The following is a 7,868-nucleotide window of genomic DNA, read 5'->3' as shown; positions in this document are numbered from 1 at the left end:
ATATATATATATATATATATATATATTCTCAAGTGAGTCATATTGCAAGAAGGAATATGGTACTTGCGTGATGAAAAATCAATTGTATATTTATTATTAAAAAGCCGGGAATTACTTTTTAAGTAATTTTTTCTCCTCGTGTTATTAGCCCTAATGTGCAAGCACGATGCACTTCCCCACACCAACATGAACACATGGAGATATGTGACAAAAGCAGCTGTTTTCAGATACTTTAAAAAAAAAAAAAAAATTCTCGAAGGCGTGTTCTAAAAATAAATGATAGTGTGCGTTAACCAAAGATGTATCCAAGTTTGTTTCCAACGCTGGGGAAGTACAGAGTGTATTCCACGTATAGTAACACTCTCCTAATGTACACTTCATTTGACTTGCATAAACTTATCGTACGAGTCAGCAAACTAACGCTCCCTTTCCAGGAATCATTATGCATTTTTCCAAGTAATATATTTCCACTCATGTAAAATTGGAAACCAAAGATAGTTGTTACTAGCAACGTACCCCGCGCACTGTCAGGGTTTAGATATTTTTATCTTTTTATAAAAAAAAATTAGCGCACTGTCAGGGTTTAGATATTTTTATCTTTTTATGAAAAAAATTATATATATGTAGGTTTTTGCAATGTAGTTTAAAAAAATTAAATTTAAATAATTTTTGTATAAATATAAGTAATTAAATAAATCAAAAACCATGAATGCTGTAAATAAATAAATAATCATTAATGATATCTAAAAATAAAACTTAAAAAATTTAGAGATATTTATAGATGAAAATATTTAATAATCTTGAAAGATAAGATATTTATTCAATTATATTTACTAAATGTTTTTATTAAATAATTTTTTGTTTAAGCAAACTATAATAGAAATAAAAAATTAAACAATACGTTGTTTGATTTGCTCAGATTTCGACCACCGTGATAGCCGGAAAATTGAGGTTTTAGTTTTTTTACACAAATACCTGTTTTCAACCCAATTTTGATCCCAAAAGCCTATAAAGCACATGATAAATCTATCAATAGCCTAAAAAAACCTAAAATACTATCTTGAAAATTAAAATCAACCCAAGATTAGATCTGTTTTTTCACGAAATTTAAAGGTAAAAAAAAGTCTAATATGAGCTCCCTTCATCAAATGCAACCATTTTATATAAATATTATCTGTTTTGGTGATCTAAATCGGTATCAATGATATATTTTTTTCTTATCGCTAAAATTCAGCTATCTCTCTCTCACCTCTCAACTAGTGACTAAAAACTAACAACAAAATAAAATTTTATATCAAAATTAAATTTGAAATTTTTTTTTGAAGTTTGAAGACCAAAATATGGTTGGTTTTTTAAAAAATAATGGCATGAACTATGTTTGGTGTCTTTTTCATTTCAACTTTTTTTTTTTCAATCCTACTGAGAAATCAAAATCAATTAGTTTTGAATTAGAATTAAATTATCATAAATAAAAATTTCAGAATCAAAATAAAAAATAAAAAACTTTACATAATCTATCCATAATAATATATAAGAAAATGAACAATGCATATTTACACAAGATAAATCCATAGCTTTTAGATTTATACTTATTAGTTAGTGTCAACTGCATATTAGTAAAGAACTATTGTTTCTAGAGTATCCAATGATATCTCATCTTTCTATTATATTTTTTAGTTTTATGATCAACTAATATCTATTTTTTTAGATTTATATGAGTATTTAGATCAACTTGTGTGTATCTCGACTAATTCCATAGATTCTAAAATTAATGATTATATAAGTTTTTAGTGGCTTTAAAATTTATAAAACTCAAACTAATGATTTTTAAAAGACAAATTTAGAACATGACTAGTTAAATTATACTTTTTAAAATTACAACCAATTAATATTTTAATTATAGATATTAAGAGTTTGATGAGGTCATGCAGGTTAGCTATTTTTTAAAATCTCAAAATAATGTTTTTTCTAAAATAATATTTTAAAAAATTAACAGGTTTTGATCCATTTTTTTTTAGTAATTTTACCACATCCCTTAGATTTTGTTTATTTTTTATTCAAAAGGGAAAAACTCACAAGGAACGACGATAGCAACCGACCAACAAACAAGCTCATAGAAATTATCTACTATATCTAAAAGAGTCGGGGGTGTGGTGAAAAATGAAAGAGGTGGCTTCTCTCTCTCTCTTTTCTTTCATTGTTTCATTCTTTTCTCAATATCATTGTTAATTTATTTATATAAATTATTTTTATTTATTTTTATAAAATTATTATAATATTAAACAAATATATTGATATTTGATTTGTACTTAATTTTATAAATATTTATTTTATTATCATATAATTAAGTAAAAATAATTTTTAAAAACACTAAGTTCTTAAATTAACAAATATCTTGATATTTGGTTTGTACTTGATTTTACAAATATTTATTTTTGTTATCATTTAATTAAGTAAAAATAATTTTTTAAATCTAGTTGATTCTATCATCTAAATCTTAAATTTAACGAGTTAAACCGTAAAACCTAAATTGATTTAATAAATTATCATTTTAATATAAAAAATATTATCTTAAATTATTTTTTAAAATCAAAGTATATTTTTAATGCTTTCCTAAGTTGTTTTTAAAGCTCCAAATTGTTTGGTACATAATTAAAACTGTTGCATTGTATAGTGTACTATTGCTTGGTGTTTTTGGTAATGGAAAATGGTTATATTGGAAACAAATCCTTTTGTGATACATACACAATTGTAAAACTACAAAATCGAGTTTTGTTTTTTTTTACCGTGTCAAATAATGATGGCCTAGACTTATCTCACATTATTGTACAGGAGCTGAAAACATTGCAGGAGGCCAGTTGAGAGAGTGGTTGGTCCATTGACAAGGACACTCAAGTGTGGAATGTATAGTTTAGTGCCTCAGATCAACAAGGCATTGAAGTTAGTTTGTCTTCTTTTCATTCCTGTATTTTTTGTTTTGTTCCCTTTCTTTTTATATTACTTGATACATTCCTGAGTTATTCGGATGAAATCGCCGGCCACCTTCCAGCATGCATGTATCTGTTAATGGATGGTAGTTCTGCTTGGGTCTCGATTTGAGTTTTTGACTCATGTATTCTTAATGGAGCCAATCTGGGACAAAAGGTGATGTTTTTTTGTTCAAATCCCAAGTTCATTATTTCTCTCTTCTGTTCTTACAAATAAGTATCTTGCATCATGATTTCAAGATAGTTAGCGAGATGGTATTCATATGTGGTACCTGGTTCAATGTTTTGTTATCTGCCTTCAATTTTTGCTTGCATTTTCAAGCTAAAATCATAGCATGGTTGTATTAGTAATTAATTATAGATCAAACTTCAAAGTTCATTTGTTGAATCTCTAGTGATGGCCAAAAAAAAAGAAAAGAAATAACAAAAGGACTCATTTCTGCCACAATCCCATGTTGCTATATGGAAAATTAATGGTTTTTGTTGAACATAATGCTTGACACGCCTCTCTTTGTCTCCTTCTGTTTTGTCTTCTTCTTAAACAAAATAAAATTCTTCTCTGTTGAAATTCTATTAGCATAGAGGAACAAGTGGTAAGTCGAGCTCATCGGATGGGTGCGGGTGCTACTCGCCCCATCAAAGTGGAGACTTTAGCATTGCGTGGTACGGTTGAGAAGCAAATGATAGAAGCATAAATAGACAAGTATTATTTATTTAATGCGTATATAAGCCAAATTGTCGAAGGAATTATGTTGTCTCTCTTTGCTTGCTGTATTTTTATTTTGTTTCCCATGAGTTTCTAGAGGTTTTTCTGCTCTGTTGAATCGAAGTCCTTTGCTTTGCTTTCCCCTTCCTTTCCTATTAATTTATCAATTTTTTTTAGAGACTTTTTAAATGTGTCTTTTGGTTTAAAAATTTGTCTGCTTTCATGAAGCTGGTGGATTTTCTTCTTTGCTGATAATGATATTCATTTATGTGTCGCTCTCTGATTCTATGTTTTTGGACTTTGTTAGGTAGTCTACTTTTAGTCAATAACCCCTTTCTCTGTAAAACAGTTTCTTCAAATTGCAATTTTATTCTTCTCTACTAGCAGCAGGTTCGTAGGCCCCTTCTTATTCTTTGCTTTGTTTATAGCATCTAGTCCTCCACAGCACGTAAAAATTAATTTCTTTTAAATATTAAATATTTAAAAAATATTTTAAACATCTTAAAACATATATTTATATTAGACTTAAAAGTTTTAAATCTAACAATTATGCTAAACCCAATAAAATTTACCCAAATAGTCATGCCAGATCCAAGATTCTTGAATTTAACAGACATGCCAGATTAAAATACCTTGAGCTTGACAACCATACTAGACCTAAGAGTCTTGGGACTGACGAGTTTGCTAGACTAAGGTGTTTGAGTCTACGATAATCCATGTCATACCCACATAAACAACAAATAAACATATGATAATTATACACTTTAATTATAAAAAAAAAACATAAACAATCGATCACTAGCAGCAATCCAACCATGATATATTTACACATGCCGCACCATATGAAAGAAGGCACATTTGTGCACCTAGTTATATAGCGGATGACTAGATTTAACCATTAAAAAGCATTTCGAGCATCTCTTTAATGGCATGGATACCATCTACTTGTTGGGGCATGTGAAACATGCACTAACAACATTTTCATTAAACAACAAAAAAATTACAATATAAAAATACTACAATACCTTTTATAATTCTCTTAATTACACAGCATATTGATGTAAATTTTATTGTCACAATTTATGATTATCTATGTCTAGAAGTACAATAAAATCCTCATATTATTTAACTTTCTTTATAATAATTGTTTCCTCATTCCAACATGTATGCAGTCCATGTTATGTTATAGCTTTATGATTTTGCGTGTTTTTTTAGGCCTTTTTCAGTGTCCATAGCTGAGTTAAGGGACGTGCAATAGATCTTTCTGGCCACTTTCACCACCTTTCTTCAAGGTTTGTTCAAGGAATTCTTTTCCCTCCTTAGCTTTCTGTTTCCTTTTGTTCTCTTCTCAAGTTAGCTCCTTCGTGTTCAAATTGTTGTTGCTGCTGGACAAATGCTGATGCGATTTCTTCGTTGCAGGATCATTGATCGTCCAGCATTTTGGCAACATCATGCAACCATACACCGTTTCTTAACAAATGTTTTTGCTGTGATCTTAACTCCCTCTACTGCATGTTGCAATTTTGAAAAACAATCTCTGCAGTTTTTTCCGACACCATGGAGGTTTCAAAGTTTTTGGATGGACTGTTGCAAAAGTTGTTTTCTTCTATTGATTTTTCGTTTAAATTGACTTAATATCTTACAAGATCGATCTTTATCTCTTGTTTAAATTGACTTAGGCATTGAAAGATCCCAAACCCATAAAAAAAAAGACTTGTGTTGCAAGTCTCGTAGCTGCAGCTCAAACCCAGCTTCACTATCCTCTCAACCCTCGAAACCTTGAAAGACTTTTTCATAGCATGAGCAACCTCATTAACTCCAGACCTAATTTTACTTAGCTATAAATAAATTAACATAATTTTTAAAAAGTACTTTGAGTAACTGAATAATACATATGCACAGTGGATCATCTAAAATCTAATTTAAACAAAGTGTATATCAAGCAAAATTCACGACATATATTATATACACATGCATTTCTTTTTACATCAGCTGCGATTAATATACAACTTCTATTACTAAGGATGTTACAAAGAAAACCTAAGACTTCAATAAAAAGAAATATCAACAAATACAAATGGAAACACTTATTTAATTTTTTAATTGATAGATTGGGATGAACTTTATTGATAGACTATTCCCTTATTGTATTCATCGGTAAATACCAATAGAAATATATTATCGATATATACAAAATAAATTATAGTGAGAAAAGAAAAAATTATTAAAAAAACTAAAAAATACGATGATATATCATCTTTACGGACAAAATTACCAATGGGTTGATTTTACTGGTGAATTTTGTCGATACATTCATTTATAATATTTAATTTATAATCTAGTAAGCGACCCTCCTCTTGCCTCCCCATCCATTTTTTCTTCTTGCTCCATTTTTCTTTGCAATAAACAACAGGCCTCCTACCCGATGTTTTTCATAAATCAGTTTTTCATTATAAATTTAGCCACCTCAATACTTTGATTTTCAGCATCCCTGTTTTGATTTGAATTTTATTGAGGATTTCATGCTTCTAATAAGCAAAAATACTCGCTTTTTAATTGAACTTAATTTTAAAATGTTGATTTTTATTTCATATTTTTTTGCATATGTGTATTTTATTTGGGTGCTTACTTGTTTTATAGTTTTATCCCATAGAAATTTGTTGTGTGAATGTATGATTTGTGCATATTATGGTTTGTCTGAAATTTTGTAAATTTATATTTGTTTGTAAATTGAAGAGATTTATTTTAAATTTATAACTTAAGTGTTTTATGATGAAATGAATAATGACTTATTTAACTTATCTATTTTATATTTTGTCATTTTTATTATTATGTTGAAATTTTCAGTGAATGTATAAAAAATTGAATTTATGTAGACAATTGATAATAAATTAAGAGTATTATTAAAATAGATTGAATAAGTTTCAGTTAAAACATTATTATTTAGTTTACATAATTAATTAATACATATTACATCAATATTCTATATAGGTTTAGCGGAAGAATAACTTTTCAATGCACGTTTGTTTCCCATCACAACTGCATGTTAATAATTTTTGAAAAAATAATTTCAATAAACGAATGCAATTTCAGGTTTATAAACATTGGGACTGTCAGAATTATAACATCAGCAATGAAATTGTTGATGGAAATTTCATTTGTTTCAATAGAGTTAGTTTCCAAACACCTTGAATAAAAACCTTTGATTGATACAAGGTTCAAAAAACTTAAGGTTAATATTAACTTAACTATTTTTTCATTATGTTAATTCGGTTAGTTTATTAATATTAATGAAAATTGTCTTTTATAAATTTTAACTATAAGGAAAATTTTGAATAGGATAGAGTTGATAATGTTATTGCAACAAGTGTTTGGAAAATCACGCTACCACTAGATAAGATTGAAATCATTTATTTTTATCCTTTTATTTTTCATTTACTAATAGATAATTCATTTATACCATATAAATTGTGTGATTTTTTTTACAAGGCATAAAAGAATTCCATAAAATATACAAAAGAAAGAGAATTTCTAAGCTGGAAGAACATGATGATATGGAAGGATTTTAGATTGTCCTACATTTTAGATGTTGCATGGGCGAAACATATTTAGCAAGTGATGTCTGAGCATTTAATGTGATGGTTACGATCCGGTGCAGAGAATTAAAATCGGTATGTTCATAGTTTCATTACCACGCATACTGATAGTTTTGTTTCATTTGTTTCACAAGCGAAGCAGATAGTAAGAATTTTCTTTTATTACATCTATTTTTTTATAAATATATTTAACTAACAACAATTTTCTATTGCAGGCTATGGTTCTTGGATGCATGTGTAAAGTGATGATCATAAAAAAAGAGCGCAACAACTCGTCAATAGCCGAGTTCAATATTTTCTTATTAAGTTACTATTTCTTTACATTTTATGATTTTTTTTCAAGATACATATAACACCTAGTTGAAGGAGAGATACAAAGATAATCTTTTAACCCATCCAGATTGACACGACTAAAAGATTGATGTCTTCTTCCAAGTGCAGGAGTGTCGAAGTAATAAATAACCCGGCAAGACCGGGGTCGAACCACAGGGAGGTTAATTGTACAAATTATAAACAACAATTATAAAACAACAATAACAACAACAACAATAGTAATAATAATAATAATAATAATAATAA

This window comes from Populus euphratica, unplaced genomic scaffold (assembly GCF_000495115.2).
Source record: "Populus euphratica unplaced genomic scaffold, PopEup_1.0 scaffold42.1, whole genome shotgun sequence".
Classification (NCBI taxonomy): Eukaryota; Viridiplantae; Streptophyta; class Magnoliopsida; order Malpighiales; family Salicaceae; genus Populus; species Populus euphratica.
The sequence above is the reverse complement of the archived record's forward strand: the minus strand, read 5'-3'. Positions refer to the sequence as shown.